Consider the following 19,727-nt stretch of genomic DNA (forward strand, 5'->3'; position numbering starts at 1 on the left):
GCATATGCTGCTCACAAAGGATTCAAAGTTTATCAGATGGATGTCAAGTCAACATTCCTCAATGGTATACTGGATGAAGAGGTTTACATTGAACAACCTAAAGGTTTTGTTAATCCAGATAAAATAAACATGGTCTGCAAATTACACAAGGCACTATATGGTCTGAAACAAGCTCCTAGAGCATGGTATGAAAGATTGCATAACTATCTTATTTAGATTGGTTTTCAAAGAACTAATGATAATAGTAGCTTGTATATAAAGGAAGGACCAGATGATAAGATTGTCTTGGTAGAAATATTTGTAGATGATACTGTTTTCATAGGGAATGATGATCTTTGCAAAGAATTTTCATAACAAATGAACAAGGAATTTGAAATGTCTATGTTTGGTGAGATAAAATTCTTGTTTGGTCTTCAAATTCAACATAATAGAAATGGTATCTACATAACTCAATCAAAACACATCAAGGAGCTATTGAAAAAGTTTGGTATGGAAGATTGTAAACCAGTTGGGACTCTTATGTGTACTGGATTAAAACTTACCAAGGAAGATGAATCAAAAGAAGTAGATCAAACCTTGTATAGATCTATGATTGGAAAGTTGCAGTATGTAGTTCATACTAGGCTAGATATTGCCCTTGTAGTTGGTATTGTAGCAAGATTTTCAGAAAAACCAAGAGAAAATCACATGATGGCAATCAAAAGAATAATGAGATATTTGAAAGGAACTAAAGATTATGGTTTATGGTATAAATTTGGAGGTAATCTAGATTTTAAAGAATTTACTGATGCTAATTGGGTAGGAAACCTTGATGATAGAAAAATTACAAGTGGAGGAGCATTCTTTCTAGGAAAGAGGTTGGTTTGTTTAACAAGAAAATAGCAGAATTGTACATCCCAATCTATAGTAGAGGTAGCATATGTTGTTGTAATAGTAAACTATTCTAATATTGTTTCATTTAAATAGTTGTTGGAAGGCATGAAGGTGGAAATAAAAGAACTAGTTGTTATGTTCTATGATAATACAAGTGCAATCAACATATCTAAGAATCCAGTGATGCATTCCAAAACCAAGCACATTGTAATAAAATATCATTTTTTTAGAGAATTGGTGCAAGATAAGGAGATCAGATTAGAATATGTCCAGACAAAGGACCAAATTTTTGACATATTCACAAAGCCATTTCCTAAGGATGCGTTCTTGTATCTAAGAGGTAAGTTAGGGGTCACTCCCCTATTTGAAGTTCACTAAAATAAAGTTTTAGTGATGCATCAATGCATACCAAGTTGAAGAACTATCAGTTCATGCAACATAGTCAGGAAACATTGTATATGAATCAGTACTAAAGGTACATTAAAATTCATTTGAGTTGTGTTGTCTTTTGCATGTGTTGTCAAAGAGGGAGAGTTTTACTGTCATATCTTTCTAAAATTTGTTCGAGAGGAATATTTTGCTATGTAATTCCTTCACATAGGGAGATTACTGAAAGAGGAAGAGTTTGCTAAAAAAAGTTGTTCTAATAGAAAAGACTTGTTAGACTTGTTTTCAAATTTCATTCTGCTATGACATGTTATGTTGCCATCAATGCTAAAGAGGGAGATTGTTGGATACAATTGTTAATAAAGTGTTGTCTTTGATGTTACACAAATGTCATATCAGTCATCAGACAGAGTCTACCAAGCTCACAATGTCAAAAAAAGAAAGTTAGTATCTACCGAGCTCACTTGGTCATCAAAGGAAATGTGGGAGAAAGTTAGTATCTACCAAGATCACTCAGTCATCAAAGGAAATGTGCTAGAAAGTTAGTTTTTACTGAGCTCACTCGGCCATCAAAGGAAATGTGATAGAGAGTTAGCTTCTACCGAGCTCACAAGGTCAGCAAAAGAATGTCAGTGCTAACCAAGTTCACTCAGTCTCCAAATGAATTTTGTAGGATTTGTAGTGTTTATTGAGCTTCACTTGGTTAACACTAGAAAACCATTTTGGAGTAGTGGTTACCAAGCTGAGTCAGCCAGCGAAGGATTTTTCTTTTGATATTAAGCTCAATTGTTTCATGGAATAAATGTAGCTGACTGATGTTTTTTAGTTGTTGTAACTAATATTTGAGCCGACTTGATAAATCTAAAAGGTGTATATATAAATGTTCAAGTTGTTGAATAATGTATGAGTGTGGAAATGTGATTATATGGTTGAAGAAGGAATAAGTGAATAATGAGTGAATTCTGATGAAGGATTAGATATCCTAGAGGAGCTGCAAAGTTATATTCGATTAGTAAGGATCTAGTAAAGTAGAACATATATCTATACTCAGCAAAAGATAAGTTGCATATCATTCAGGTCATTTCATTGTTTCTTTCTAATCATTGTAACAATGAATTCAGAATCTCTTTACAGAGTTAGTTTAACAGTCATTTTGTAAATCTTCTAACAAGGTGACAATTTAGTTGAATTATTTTAAAGACGTATAACCAAGCCACTCCTAACAGGGTGATTAAATCTTCTAACAAAGTCACACCTAACAGTGTGTATTGTAACCTTTAACAGGGTTGGCTCATAACAGGGCTCACTTCAGAAGAGTGAAAATTGGTGACTAGTTACTTGGTCATTTTTCTCATATTGGGCTTCCACGTTAAATTTGGTGTCTCTTGTGTTCATTTAGTTAACCTTTGCATGCATATTAATAAATTTTAATTCTACATGATCAATAACTAGTTAACTTATCGAGTTACAGTATTTTTGCACTATTTACCGAGTATCTACAATAAGTAAGCATTATAGACATTTAAGGGATTTTTGGAATTGTTTTTGTGGTAACTGATTCACCCCTCCCCTCTCAGTTACTTCATCTATATTTCCAACAACACAAACTTATGGAAGCAAGAGATGAACTGCAACATTCAGTGAGGAGAAGGAAAGAGATGGCTATTGAGAAAAATGATACTCATTACCAAGAGGAGAAGGAAAGAGATGGCTATTGAGAAAAAAGGACACTCATTACCAAGAGGAAAGCACTACTGAATTGTTTGAGAATGGAAACTCAAGTGAGTTTGATGCAGCAATTGCAAATCTGATGGAAAAGAATGGTTCCCTGACTGAAGAGGTCAAAAATATTAAGATAGAACAAGAAGTCCAATCAGTATTGCTATGTGAGGTGACCAAGAGGAAAAAGAAATTTGAGAAAGACAAAGTCATGATTGAAGATGACAAAAGAACTCTGACCAACATACTAGAAGAGAAGAGATCAGAGATAAATAAGATTTTTCACATGCAACTGGAAATAGTGAATCAAGTGAAGATTACCAGTCATGAATTGAATGGAAAGGACATTGAGATCACAACCCTAAAGCTATAGAATGAACAATTGAGAAATGGACTAAGAAAAAAAATAAATTTGCTAAAAGTTTCAAAAAACCTAGTGATGCCATCAAATACTTTAAGAGACTGATGAGATCTCCTAGATTTAACAATAATACTACTAGATTGGGATACAATAGTACCAAGGAAGGAGAATCATATAAGTGGTGAAAAAAGAAACAAAAAAAGGTAACAAATAAAAACCCACTTTTCATAATTGTGGAAAGTTAGGTCATACAATAAATTTTTGTAGGAGCAACAATGCAAATCAGAACCCAAAGCAAAAATTTCAGGGTTACTACCATAAGTGAAAAAAGAAAGAACATTAGGAACATAAATGTAGGTTCAAGAGATTAAGCACATAGAGATTTGAAGAATATTTCCATTATTGTGAGAAGTATAGACATAAAGCATGTGAATGTAGATCTGAGGCCAATTAAACATCGAACAAGTAGACAATGGTACAACAAAATTGAAAATCCTACAATTGGGATTACAACACAAGGTATAGTTCTTAGTATTGTCAAGAGTATGGACATGTTCTTGAGAATTTCATTGGAATACATTTTAGAGGCAACTACAATAGATAGTTGAGTGAAACTACATGCTTAAGTTGTTTGAAGACTAGTCATATTAGTAGAAACTATCCTACCAGATCACCAGTGTCAAATAATTGAAATAATAAAGGACAAGAAAAGGCCAGTGTTGAGAAGGTCAAAGTGTAGATGTAAAAATCATGGAAGAAGGAGGAAGATTATAGCACATCAAGTTAAGATGAGGTCACTTCATCCAATGGATCAGATGATCACATAACCCCCAACTAAGCAATCAAAAGGTATGTGTGGGACTGATATTTCAAAGTTATTTCAATAATCAGTTCCAAGAATCTAAGTTTTCAAAAGATAAAATATGCATGAAATAAGATGCAATGTATTGGTTAGAAATTTGAAGAAATTTATAGTTTTGTTAGGTTTCGCAGTTGTTGTCAAGTGATGGAATTGTGTTAGTAGTGGCCAAGCTCGTTGTGGTTGTTGAGCATAGCGAAAATTATGTATAAGTTGAGTGAGTGGGAAATCCTATGATAGTTGAGCTTATAGTTTTATAAGCATTAAGCATTTATTGTTGAATATCAAGGGTTATATAGTCAATTTTTTACTCATTTGTATTCATCAGAGATAGAAGAGTACATGAAGAGCATAAGGTGAACTGAGGAGAAAGATTTAAGTTTTTTGAAAAATGGATTCTATTGCTACTCATTATCATACATGAGATTCAAAATGTATTTCACTAGTGCTAAGTTTCATTGTTTGAATTTTTGTGAGCCCTAGATACATAAAATGGTGTCTAGCTTTTTTATGAATGTTAGGAAGGAAGGAAAAGATGTTTTTAAAGTGAAACTAATTAGTAATGAAGTTAGACAACCACCCTTCCAGGCTATTCTTGAGATAGCATATAAGGGAGACATGTATTGTGTGTTATCAATGATACCACCAAAAGCCTTAATGATACAAGATGACAAATGTTGCTACACTAGAAAGATAGCTGATGTTGGAGACATGGAAATAAGTGATGCAAAGGAGGTAATTGAGAAAAATACAAGGGCAGTATGGAATAAGAGAGGGATTTCCATAGACACAATTTCAAATCCCCTAATTGACTTTTTAGTGAGAGTAATTGCTCACAAATTCTTTCAATCAAGCCGATTGAACAGTGTATCATGCATGGTTGTGGATTTGGGATACAACATAGTGAAGAAAGATCACACTTATGACCTTATCTAGTTACCACTTCAACAGTTATCAAAAAACTTGGAGGCCACAAGAAAGACAACGAGTGCACAATATAAATTTGGTTCATTACTTGTCTGCATATTCTTCTATGTGTAGAATACTTTTCCAACATTTTGTCAAATAGTGTGGAAGACCAACATGCTAGTGACATTACAAATTTCAAATCTAATTGAGCATCTTGGAGACAATTTTGAAATAGTAATGAAAAGATACTTTGAGGAATTCAAGAAGTCTATGAAACAAAGGCTAAGGATTCCTATATCACTAGTTGAACAATACTACAATGATGTTTTCTTTCTAGTTGACACAGATTACACATATGTGTAGGCAACCATACCTAGGGTTAGATTGATGAAGCCCTTGCCTTATGAATTTAATGGAGATGAAGCATCTACAACTATTACAACTTTATTGGCAGAGGAATTTGGCAAGAGTATCACCTCATTTGGAATCCATGAGGAAGCCAAATCAAGAATCACCATTGATTTGAAGACATCTACTATGATAAGAAAGAATAACAAGCTTGTGAAGAATCTTAAGGAGAGATTTGGTGAATAGGGAGAGGAAGAAGAATAAGAAGATGAAAATTATGAAGAAGATCATCAAGCTGAAGCCCCATTGGTGCTCACTCAAGGCTAAGGAGAAGATCATGAAGAAAATGTCGAAGGTTTCGAGCAAGAAATAACCAGATTTTCTTAAACAAGAGCATAAGAAGAAGCAAGTACTTCATGACATAAAAGAGATATTTCTTAATACATTCAGTCTACTAGAGTCGAGTGAGGAAAAACCAATCATTGAGAAACTATTTGATAAGATCAAGGATAAAGACCTAGATTACAATGCTAAACTTCCAGAATGGTTAGAAAAGAAGTTTCACTCTAAATTTTTTGAAAATATTTCTAGACCTATTGCACTAAGATAGGTTAAATTAGCCACCAAAATGGAGGATGTGAAAAATGTGTTAGAGAATATCTTTTCTCTATACACCAAACATTGTGATGTGAATTCATTCACACAATAAGTACAGAGGGCTATTGACTAGCTGTAACGAGATCTACAGTCCATAAGACAACATTGAAACTATCTCTTGGTAAAAGATAAACTCATTTTTCAGATACTACTATCTACTCAAGGTAAGCTAGCCACACTATAGACACAAGATGCCAACATAAGGGCTCCCTTGATTAGTATCTAGTCCATGTTGACCCCACACATGGAAGTATTCCATAAAGAACTAGCCTTTGCTGAAACATTGATGAAGAAAGATAATCAACTTTCAACACATGATGGCCTAGTTGACCTTGCTACCCAACTATATGTTCAATACCACTCTCTAGAGGTAGCATGCAATAACTAGGATGCAACATTGAAAATAATCATAGAGGTTCACAAATCATTTTTGGAAAAAAACACTATCAATGTACCACCTAAATGACATAAGTGTCAAAAAATGGGGATCATAAAGATTTTGCAGATTGACAAATGCATTGTATTTTGAGTTAGGGGGAGTACTCATGCAAAAAAAGGGAACATCAACCAATCAGACACTTACTCAATAGGAGTACAAAATTTAGTTATAGAAAGGGAATATTAACTCAGGGGGAGATATGAAATTTTTGTGTTATAAGGTATGTCAGTTATGTCATCCATTTCACAAATTTTGTAATCTTGTATGAGAGCCAAGTAATGTATATTGATTGTTTGAGTTATACACATAAATTAGGTTGTATATGCGTGAAAAAGTGTTTTGGCCACTCATTTCAAAGGGGGAGATTGTTGATCTCATTTAGGTTTTGACAAGGCAGTGACAAAATGCTTAAGTCATTACTTAATAGAACCCAGTATGTGTCGAGCAAGTAGTGTCTATCGAGAAATATACATAGTTAGTGTCGAGCACTAGTATGTGAGTCACTCAAGTGTTGAGAAAGTCACATGTGTCAAGTGATTTAGATGCTGATTAAAAAAATGGATGTCAAGTCATTCAGGAGTTGAGTTACAACATTAAGAATATAGTGAATGTGGAGCATCAAATCTTTCAAGTCCTTGTCCTCTACCTCTTCCTCTCTGATCTCTATTTTTTAAATCATGGAAATGAATGGAATTGTTTCCCCTCTGGTTCTAAGTGCTACTTCTAGCCTCATCCTTGTTTATTTGATCATCATTACAACCTCCATAAGATCATTTGCCATATCTTCCACTGCGACCTCTTCCACTATTCTTGTTATCAAACTTCTTGCATAGTTTCTCTTCAATCATTAGGGTAAACTGGTATGGCTCCTCACTATTGGTCACTCAAAAAAGACTCATCTCATCCTGAATGCTCTGCTATAATCCATTAAGGTAACAGGTGAATTTCTCCTTATCAGCTTCTGCATGGCCAGTTCCAATAAGAACTTGGTAGAACTCTTCAGTAAACTCTTGATAAAAAAATTTTGCTTGCTTCAACCCTTGCATTTTCTTCAATAGATCAAGCTCATAATCTACGAGAATGAATTGTTGCTTCATTTTAACTACCATCTAATCCCATCGACTGATTTTTTCCTTTCCTCTTTTATTTTGATCCAACTAGATCCCCTTTCACCAAATCTTTGCATGAACCTTCAGTTTGGCCTTCATAAACTTGACCCTATCTGAATCTTCAATATCTTCATATTCAAACTACTCTTCCAATTCTTAGATCTAGTCGATCAAATCCTTTGGGTTGAGATTTCCCAAAAATGTAGGAACATCAAACTTAGGTCTTTTTCCAATATTGGAAATGGACCTAAAAAGTCTCACCTCCTCTAGATTAAGAACTTCCTCTACTGCATTTGGGTTCACATTTCCTTCTTCTCTTTCATCCTCACTTTCATCATTTCCTACAACAAGATTCATTCCTCTATGAATCTATTACTGCATTGCTTGAATTTTCCTCTAGAGGGTTCTAAAATCCTTAGGTGTAACACCTTTGACTCTTCCACCATGCTCTCTTCATGGACACATTTGTGTCCTTTTCTTGAAACTCTAGTGCAAGCTACCTCATAATTTTTGATTTGTCTACACGCTCAGCCCAAACCATAGTCTTGGTGCGAACTGCCTCATAGTCGGTGATCTATCCACACACTCAAGAACTCTAGCTCTTATACCACTTGATGAAAGGTGCTCCCCTTAATACCATAAACCATATGCTAACCCACACAGGAGCTTTCATTACAATAATTTGCAAGACAAGCCGTGGACTATGACCCAGAGCTATTCTAGACAATGTTTAGGACTTTCTTAAATAGTCAATTTTATGTCACCTAGGAAGGTTCTAGACATTGAAACTCAATACCTAGGGTTGAAAAACACTACCAATACATATAGAGTCAATCAAATACATCTTTGAAAATTATTTTAGATATTTTGGGTAACCCAACTTTGAAAGGCCATAACTCACGAACTATTGCTCTGATTGGCTATTATAAAAACTTTTTTGAAATGCTAGCTCATGATCTACAGGCTTGGAGCAATGCAAGTGCCCTTTGTCAAGTTCTCAAACCTCATCCAGGCATTCTAAGGCCTCCAACAATGAGCCTAGAGATTTTCCTACAAATATTTCTACAGAAAATCCACAATAATTTCTTTGATACTTAAGCTAGAGCAATGAGATTTTTATGGTGGGCTTATAACTCTAAAATGAACCTTCATGTAGAAAATGAGGATATTTTGAGCTTGTATGATAAACTTACTAAAAATAGCAAGTTACCATAAATAGTAACAACCTTTTCTACTAGTCCTTATTAAATTAGAAAATACTTTTGGGTGATGCAAGATTGCTCTTACACCCAAGATATGCTTGCATCAAGTAATATGGATACAAAATAGCAAGAGAATGTTATTGTAAGGAATAAGAGATTTGATAGCATACAAGGTAAGATCCTAGAAGATATTTACAACTAGTTACTGAATAGAAAGATGAGAGTACTAGAAGAAGATGCCAAACTAAGAGAGAGCATGATTAATAAATTGTGTGAAGTGAACACAAAGGAAGATTCAGATAGAATTTTGAAAGACATTGGACCTTTCCTAAGAATTAAAATAAGAGCTATTCTTCTTATGGGGGAAAATTATGAGGAAGTCAAGAAAGAAACAAGCAAAGCTATAACCAAATACATGACTTCCATGCCTAGCATCAAAAAGGAGAGTGCACAGGCACATTTAGAAAGCCCAGTCTATGTGGAAGGCAATATACCATCTAATGGTGAGGACGAAGTTGAAGAGGTGCAAAAAAGCATGTCAAATCCTAATATAGTTATGGGTATAGAATCCATGCAAGTGGATAGTACACACATAAGAGTGGATGCTAAAGAGGATCCATTTTCTTAATATGGAACAAACATTATTGGTAATATCATTGCATATTCAACTTCAAATGAAGAGGATGAAGAAGAAGAAAGAAAGAAGGAAGAAGAAGAAGAAAATGTTAGAATAAGAGGAAAGGAAGAAACATGAAGAAGATGAGAAGAGGAATGAAGAGGAAAGGAAGAAATGGGAAGAAGATAAGAAAAGGAAAGAGGATAAAAGGAAGAAGAAGCAAGATGAAGAGTTAGAAGAAGAGAAGAGAAAGAAAGTAGAAGAATAAAAGAAAGAAGAGGAGAAAAGAAAAGAAGCTGAGAAATAAAAAGAAATATTAGAAGAAGAGAGGAAGAAAGATGAGGAAGAAATCAAGAGAGAAGAAGAAAAAGTGAAAAGAAGACTAGAGGAAGAAAATAAAAGTGCAAAGCTAAAAGTAGTTACATTTATTCCAATAGCAACTCTAGTAACAATAGTAGAAATGTTCAATAATATATGATGATTATGATGATAAAAAAGGATTAATGAGTTCTTTGAGAAAATTTCTCCAAAAGAACAAATCAGTTAAGTCTTTAGAGAGAACATTGACTAAAGTCTTGGATAGGATGCAGAAGACAGTTCCCACAACTGTTACAAATCTAGACTTGTAGACTAAGGAAAAATAATTCACAACCTTGTCTAAAGTAGCTTAAGTACAAGCACAAGACAAGCATGATGAATTAATGTTTGATACAATATGCAAAAATGTGAGAAATGATATGAAGACATTAGATGTATGCATCAAGGAATTGAGGAAGACTATTGATGAAGGTAGGAAGTTGTATGGATAATGTATACCTTTGACAATCAGATCAAGGGTCAAATGAGCAAGCTTTGTAAAGTCACCACAAGATTGCAATCACTAGAGGTTGTCATTGAAGATATTGGAACTAAAGTGGAGAATATTCACAATGCAATTAGATGCATTGAGATTAATAGACAAAATATAATGAGAAGGTTCTCTACTCTTAGATAAATTTTGTAACCCAAAATCAACATTTTGCAAAGGAAATTGGAGTAGTGTCTTGTAGCTAAGGCCTCATATGATAAATTTTACTATATTGACTTGAGTGCAGTTGAATTGGCATCCTATGCACTTTGCACACTCATTAGTATATCTAGCATAGTCAAGGAGAACTGGAAGAAAGATCTGGAGAGACTGAAACTTGGATTTGTAGAGTGCTTTTCTAGAATTACAAGTTGATCAAGATAGCCAAAATAGTTTTGTAAATAGATTTTTGACACCATTTTCATTGATGTCAAAGGGGGAGAAGTATATGTAAGGAAAATTGTGTATGCATTGAGGAGAAGTATATATGTATATGTAAGAGGGAGTACACATATGTATTGTTGTAAGGAGTGATAAGGAATGTAATGATCCATCAAAGGATGAAGAAATTTTTTTTTTTTTTTGAAGGCAAGTTTTTTATAGTTGTTATTTTTTATTTATTTTATTTTTGCATGCCATTATTTTGGGACCTAGCCAATTTTTCCAAATGTTTCCATCAATGCCAAAGGGGGATATTTTTGGCTAATATGGTTAGATGTCTAAAATGTTATCATTTATGGCAACATGTATTCAATATTTCATTTATGTATTTAGAGTTAGAAAATTATGTGTTAGATAATTTGTAGTAGTACATAGATAGATGTGATGTGTATGAACAACATACTTTGAGTTAGCTCATGCATAGTTGAGGATAGCTATATGGAAGTGGGATGATGATGTATGCCAATCCACAAACTTATACAAATTGTAAGATGCAAGTTACAGTTGATTTACTAGTTTAGGTATTTAATAGAGTAGAACAAAGCATATCAGAGATATGAGTTGTATGACTGAAGGAATTATTTTGGTAACAAAATAACAACTTAATCTTGGTAAGATGAAATCCTAGATTATTTTTGGGCAATCATGCAGAAGCATGAAGGCCAATAGAGCATAGTATTATAATTAGCAAGGTCTATATGAAGATCTTATCTTGCACATATAAGAGTGTGTTGTGCAAGAGATAAGTGTTGATGCGAACTATTATGAAGATAGTATATATGGTGTTCAATATTTATATGATGCGAGATCTAAAGTGTAAGCAGAGAAAGTGAAAGATACAACAATAAGACAATAATGTATGTATATCTATTCTTGTGAAGGAACTTAATTGTATATGTGCATGTTAGGGCAGTGGGCTCTTCTTGCATACATTGTATTTGATCTACAAACTCCTAATAGGATTGAGGCTTTTAACAGGGCCTAGTCCTCTAACAAGGACTCGAGACACTATATGTATTTCACCGATTCCTAACAGGGTTAATATCCTTAACATGATTCTTTTGTTTAGTGGATCATCTTGTGGGTATCATCCACACAAGAATTTTCCCTTGGCCATCGTTTCCCTAGTTAACAAATAATAGTATTATGATTTCTTTATGTGTATAGTTATATTTACTATTCAACATTGTTGGTTTACTTTCGTATGCAAGTTATAAAGTAATTAACAATATTCAATTGTGGGAAAAAGTTTGTAGAATACTAATTCACCCCCTGACCTCCCCTCTCAGTGTTATCTATTTCTAACATGAACTCCTCCCTATGCTAAGAAAAATGAATCTTTCTAGCACAAGGACACTGCTATTTTGAGAAAAATGTACATCCTCTTCCTTCTAATCTTCACCATCATGCTCAAGACTAAGAATGATTTGGGGCAACTTGCATTTTTGTAGATCTAGATGCCTTATATGGTATTTTCTTGATGGCTTTGGGTCTAGCCAATAAACCTTGACCACATTTTTGTACTCTACAACCTCCAAATCCTTATGGCCAACAAGGGTTAGCTCTGCTATTATGGCTGGTAGTGTGCTCTCCTCTTGTTGCAACTACTCATTTTCTTCATATGGGAAAGATGACTTTTTAGATAGACATAGGGCCTTAAGCTAATAGAAATCAATCTCTCCCATCCACTGTGATGTCCCAATGTCACAATAGTCTCTATGATGGCTTAAAGAAGAAAGAAACTATTCTCCTTGGATTGTCTTCTTTATTGTGATATTCCATGTAGGCTAAGGAGAAGCCTCGTGCACACCAATGTGTTCCTCCTCGAGGACATAGATGTGCTTCTGACATTCTTCCTCCTTAACCTCCTACCACAACACACATTGTTCAATTATTGGCTTCTCTTTTGGTATCTCTGATGTGGGAAAAGATATATCCACTTCTTCATCAACAACAAAGGAGGTAAAATAGTCATTCGAGGGCTTACAACCATTAACATGTGGAGGTGTCTGAAGTATAGATTGAGGACTAGGGGAGCTTGGAATAGAAGTTTGAGTAGGACTTCTCTGTCTAAAGCTAGAAAATTTTCTCCTTGGAGGCTCTTGTGCTTCAATTTCTTGCATTTGGACAAGATTGAGCCTTTCCTTTTCCTCATATTTCCTTTGTCTTAATTCTTCCTCCTATTGCAACCAAAGGAGGCCCTAGTGAGCTTCATAAAAAATATCAAAAGCCTCAAACACCATGCTATAAACATAAGGTTCATTCTCCCACATCCACTTTTCATCCTACAACTCCTTAATCCAAGAGGTCATAATGAGCATAACATAAGGAAAGACCTCACAATGTGTATTTGGGAATGGATTTTCAACATGGCTTAAATTTTTTTCAAGGACAGTAAACTTGAACCCCACACTATTTGAATGATCCTATAACCCAAATAGCTTTTCCTGAGGTCGCTACAAGGATCTATAGGAGATTTAGTAGGTTAGCCATTTGATGTTGCAAGGGAAACCAAACTCAAGGAGGAGTCTACATATAGGCTATTCTTGAGATAGCATATAAGGGAGACCTGTATTGTGTGTTATTGATGATAGCACCAAAAGTCTTAATGATACAAGATGCCAAATGTTGCTACACTAGAAAGATAGGAGATGTTGGAGACATGGAAATAAGTAATGCAAAGGAGGTAATTGAGAAAAATACAAGGGCGGTATAGAATAACAGAGGGATTTCCATAGACACAATTTCAAATCCCCTAATTGACTTTGTAGTGAGAGTAATTGCTCACAAATTCTTTCAATCAAGAAGATTGAACAGTGTATCATGCATGGTTGTGGATTTGGGATACAAATAGTGAAGAAAGATCACACTTATGACCTTATCTAGTTACCACTTCAACAGTTATCAAAAAACTTGGAGGCCATAAGAAAGACAAAGAGTGCACAATATAAATTTGGTTCATTACTTGTCTGCATATTCTTCTATGTGTACAATACTTTTTGAACATTTGGTCAAATAGTTTGGAAGACCAACATGCTAGTGACATTACAAATTTCAAATCTAATTGAGCATCTTGGAGACAATTTTGAAATAGTAATGAAAAGATACTTTGAGGACTTCAAGAAGTCTATGAAACAGAGGCTAAGGATTCCTATATCACTAGTTGAACAATACTACAATGATGTTTTCTTTCTAGTTGACACAAATTACACATATGTGTAGGCAACCATACCTAGGGTTAGATGGATGAAGCCCTTGCCTTATGAATTCAATGTATATGAAGCATCTACAACTATTACAACTTTATTGGTAGGGGAAGTTGGCAAGAGTATCACCTCATTTGGAATCCATGAGGAAGCCAAATCAAGAATCACCATTAATTTGAAGAAATCTACTATGATAAGAAAGAATAACAAGCTTGTAAAGAATCTTAAGGAGAGATTTGGTGAACAGGGAGAGGAAGAAGAATAAGAAGATGGAAATTATGAAGAAGATCATCAAGCTGAAGCCCCATTGGTGCTCACTCAAGGCTAAGGAGAAGATCATGAAGAAAATGTCGAAGGTTGCAAGCAAGAAACAACCAGAGTTTCTTAAACAAGAGCATAAGAAGAAGAAAGTACTTCATGACATCAAAGAGATATTTCTTAATGCATTCAGTCTACCAGAGTCAAGTGAGGAAAAACTAATCATTGAGAAACTATTTGATAAGATCAAGGATAAAGACCTAGATTATAATGCTAAACTTCCAGAATGGTTAGAAAAGAAGGTTCACTCTAAAGTTCTTGAAAATATTTCTAGTGCTATTGCACAAAGATAGGTTCACTTAGCCACCAAAATGGAGGATGTGAAAAATGTGCTAGATAATATCTTTTCTCTATACACTAAACTTTGTGATGTGAATTTATTCACACAATAAGTACAAAGGGCTATTGACCAACTGTAAGGAGATCTACAGTCCACAAGACAACATTGAAACTATCTCTTGGTCAAAGACAAACTCATTTTACAGAGACTACTATCTACTCAAGGTAAGCTAGCCACACTATAGACACAAGATGCCAACATAAGGGCTCCCTTGATTAGTATCCAGCCCATGTTGACCCCACACATGGAAGTATTGCATAAAGAACTAGCCTTTGCTGAAACATTGATGAAGAAAGATAATCAACTTTCAACACATGATGGCCTAGTTGACCTTGCTACCCAACTAGATGTTCAATACCACTCTCTAGAGGTAGCATGTAATAACTAGGATGCAACATTGATAATAATCATGGAGTTTCACAAAACATTTTTCGAAAAACACACTATCAATGTACCACCTAAATGACATAAGTGTCAAAAAATGGGAATCATAAAGATTTTGCAGATTGACAAATGAATTGTATTTTGAGTTAGGGGGAGTAGTCATGCAAAAATAGGGAACATCAACCAATCAGACACTTACTCAACAAGAGTACAAAATTTAGTTATAGAAAGGGAATATCAACTTAGGGGGAGATATGAAATTTTTGTGTTATAAGGTATGTCAATTATGTCATCCATTACACAAATTTTGTAATCTTGTATGAGAGCCAAGTAATGTATACTGATTGTTTGAGTTATACAGATAAATTAAGTTGTATATGCGTGAAAAAGTGTTTTGGCCACTCATTTCAAATCGGGAGATTGTTGATCTCATTTTGGTTTTGACAAAGTAGTGGCAAAACACTTAAGTCATTACTTAATAGAACTCAGTATCTGTCGAGCAAGTAGTGTCTGTCGAGCAATATACATAGTTAGTGTCGAACACTAGTATGTGAGTCACTCAAGTGTTAAGCAAGTCATATATGTCAAGTGATTTAGATGCTGATTAAAACAATGGATGTCAAGTCATTCAGGAGTTGAGTTACAACATTAAGAATATAGTGAATGTGGAGCATCAAATCTTTCAAGTCCTTGTCCTCTACCTCTTCCTCTCTAATCTCTATTTTTTAAATCATGAAAATGATTGGAATTGTTTCCCCTCCAATTCTAAGTGTTACTTCTAGCCTCATCCTTGTTCATTTGATCATCATTACAACCTCCATATGATCATCTGCCATATCTTCCACCACGACCTCTTCCACCATTCTTGTTATCAAACTTCTTGCATAGTTTATCTTCAACCGTTAGGGTAAACTGGTATGGCTCCTCAATATCTACGAGAATGAATTGTTGCTTCATTTTAACTACCATCTGATCCCATCTAGTGATTTTTTCCTTTCCTCTTACATTTCAATCCAACTGGATCCCCTTTCACTAGATCTTTGAATGACCCTTTAGTTTGGCCTTCATAAACTTGACCCTATCTGAATCTACAATATCTTCATATTCAAACTACTCTTCCAATTCATTGATGCAGTCGATCAATTCCTTTGGGTTGAGATTTCCCAAAAATGTAGGAACATCAAACTTAGGTCTTTTTCCAATATTGTAAATGGCCCTAAAAAGCCTCACCTCCTTTAGGTTAAGAACTTTCTCTACTGCATTTGGGTTCACATTTCCTTCTTCTCTTTCATCCTCACTTTCATCATTTCCTACAACAAGATTCATTCCTCTATGAATCTATTATTGCATTGCCTGAATTTTCCTCTAGAGGGTTCTAAAATCCTTAGGTGTAACACCTTTGACTCTTCCGCCATGCTCTCTTCATGGACACATTTGTGTGCTTCCATTGAAACTCTAGTGCAAGCTACCTCATAATTGGTGATTTGTCTACATGCTCAGCCCAAACCATAGTCCTGGTGCGAACTGCCTCATAATGGAAAACAAAAACATAACAACAAATGTGAGAATAAAATATGGACTTCTTATTTGTGCCACAAATGTAGAATTACATAATTCAAAATTACAATATGTTAACCTACACAGGCGCCTTCAGTACGATAATTTGCAAGACAAGATGTGGACTATCACCTAGAACTATTCTAGACAATGTTTAGGCCTTTCTTAAATAGTCAATTTTATGTCACCCAAGAAGGTTCTAGACATTGAAACTTAATACCTAGGGTTGAAAAACCCTAACAATACATATAGAGTCAACTAAATACATCTTTGACAATTATTTTAGATATTTTGGCTAACCCAACTTTGAAAGGCCATAACTCATGAACTATTGCTCTGATTGGCTATTATAACAACTTTTTGGAAATGCTAGCTCATGATCTACAGGCTTGGAGCAATGCAGGTGCCCTTTGTCAAGTTTTCAAACCTCATCCAGGCAATCTAAGGCCTCCAACAATCAGCCTAGAGATTTTCCTACAAATATTTCTACAGAAAATCTGCAATAATTTCTTTGATACTTAAGCTAGAGCAATGAGATTTTTATGGTGGGCTTATAACTGTAAAATGAACCTTCATGTAGAAAATGAGGATATTTTGAGCTTGTATGAAAAACTTACTAAAAATAGCAAGTTCCCATAAATAGTAACAACCTTGTCTACTACTCCTTTTTAAAATAGAAAATGCTTTTGGGTGATGCAAGATTGCTCTTACACCCAAGATATGCTTGCATCAAGTAATATGGATACAAAATAGCAAGAGAATATTATTGTAAGGAATAAGAGATTTGATAGCATACAATGTAAGATCCTAGAAGATATTTACAACCAGTTATTGAATACAAAGATGAGAGTACTAGAAGAAGATGCCAAACTAAGAGAGAGCATAATTTATAAATTATGTGAAGTGAACACAAAGGAAGATTCAGATAGAATTTTGAAAGACATTGGACCTTTCCTAAGAATTAAAAGAAGAGCTATTCTTCTTATCGGAAAAAATTATGAGGAAGTCAAGAAATAAACAAGCAAAGCTATAATCAAATACATGACTTCCATGCCTAGCATCACAAAGGAGAGTGCAAAACCACATTTAGCAAGCCCAGTCTATGTGGAAGGAAATACACCATCTAATGGTGAGGAAGAAGTTGAAGAGGTGCAAGAAACCATGTCACCTCCTAATATAGTTATGGGTATAGAATCCATGCAAGTGGATAGTACACACATAACAGTGGATGCTAAAGAGGATGCATTTTCTCAATATGGAACAAACATTATTGGTAATATTGCTGCATATTTGAGATCAAATGGAGAGGATGAAGAAGAAGAAAGAGAGAAAGAAGAAGGAGAAGAAAATGTTAGAAGAAGAGGAAAGGAAGAAACATGAAGAAGATGAGAAGAGGAATGAAGAGGAAAGGAAGAAACATGAAGAAGATAAGAAAAGGAAAGAAGATGAAAGGAAGAAGAAGCAAGATGAAGAGTTAGAAGAAGAGATGAGAAAGAAAGTAGAAGAATTAAAGAAAGAAGAGGAGAAAAGAAAAGAAGTTGAGAAATAAAAAGAAATATTAGAAGAAGAGAGGAAGAAAGATGAGGAAGAAATCAAGAGAGAAGAAGAAAAAGAAAAAAGAAGACTAGAGGAAGAAAAGAAAAGTGCAAAGCTAAAAGTAGTTACATTTATTCCAATAGCAACTCTAGTAACAATAGTAGCAATGTTCAATAATATCTGATGATTATGATGATAGAAAATGATTAATGAGTTCTTTGAGAAAATTTCTACAAAAGAACAAATGAGTTAAGTCTTTGGAGAGAACATTTAGTGAAGTCTTGTATAGGATGCAGAAGACATGTCCGAAAAATGTTACAAATCTAGACTTGTAGACTAAGGAAAAATAATTGGTGAAATATTTTGATAAATAATTCACAACCTTGTCTAAAATAGCTTAAGTACAAAGCACAAGACAAGCATGATGCATTAATGTTTGATACAATATGCAAAAATGTGAGAAATGATATGAAGACATTAAATGTATGCATCAAGGAATTGAGGAAGACTATTGATGAAGGTAGGAAGATGTATGGACAATGTATACTTTTGACAATCAGATCAAGGGTCAAATGAGCAAGCTTTGTAAAGTGACCACCAGATTGCAATCACTAGAGGTTGTCATTGAAGATATTGGAACTGAAGTGGAGAAGATTCCCAATACAATTAGAGGCATTTAGATTAATAAAGAAAATATAATGAGAAGGTTCTCTACTCTTAAATAAATTTTGTCACCGAAAATCAACATTTTTCAAAGGAAATTGGAGTAGTGTCTTGTAGTTAAGGCCTCCTATGATAAATTTTCCTATATTGACTTGAGTGTGGTTGAATTGGCATCTTATGCGCTTTGCACACTCATTAGTATATCTAGCATAGTCAAGGAGAACTGGAAGAAATATCTGAGACTAAAACTTGGTTTGGTAGAGTGCTTTTCTAGAATTACAAGTTGATCAAGATAGCCAAAACAATTTTGTAAATAGATTTTTGCCACCTTTTTCATTGATGTCAAAGTGGGAGAAGTCTATGTAAGGAAAATTGTGTATGCATTAAGGAGAAGTATATATGTATATGTAAGAGGGAGTACACATATGTATTGTTGTAAGGAGTGATAAGGAATTTAATGATCCATCAAAGCATGAAGAAAATACTTTTTGTTTTGAATGCAATTTTTTTGTAGTTGTTATTTTTTATTTATCTTATTTTTGCATGCCATTATTTTGGGACCTAGCCAATTTTTCCAAATGTTTCCATCAATGCCAAAGGGGGATATTTTTGGCAATATGGTTGGATGTCTAAAATGTTATCATTTATGGCAACATGTATTAAATATTTTATTTATGTATTTAGAGTTAGAAAATTATGTGTTCGATCATTTGTAGCAGTACAGAGATAGATGTGATGTGTACGAACAAAATACTTTGAGTTACCTCATGCACAGTTGAGGATAGCTATATGGAAGTGTCGTAATGATGTATGTCAATCCACAAACTTGTACAAATTGAAGATGCAAGTTACAGTTGATTTACATGTTTAGGTATTTAATAGAGTAGAACAAAGCATATAAGAGATATGAGTTGTATGAATGAAGGAATTATTTTGGTAACAAAATAATAACTTAA

The 19,727-nt window shown here is 34.2% G+C and overlaps 1 protein-coding gene across 1 annotated transcript in view; it reads right to left on the minus strand.

Annotated features, from left to right (window-relative positions):
- The window catches only part of LOC149528538 (uncharacterized), a 104,251-nt gene that overhangs the window by 64,075 nt on the left and 20,449 nt on the right, over positions 1 to 19,727 (minus strand). The gene's annotated exons all lie outside the window — the stretch shown is intronic.

Source organism: Cupressus sempervirens, chromosome 11, assembly GCF_028749045.1.
Source record: "Cupressus sempervirens isolate cs-2001-9-10 chromosome 11, ASM2874904v1, whole genome shotgun sequence".
Classification (NCBI taxonomy): domain Eukaryota; kingdom Viridiplantae; phylum Streptophyta; class Pinopsida; order Cupressales; family Cupressaceae; genus Cupressus; species Cupressus sempervirens.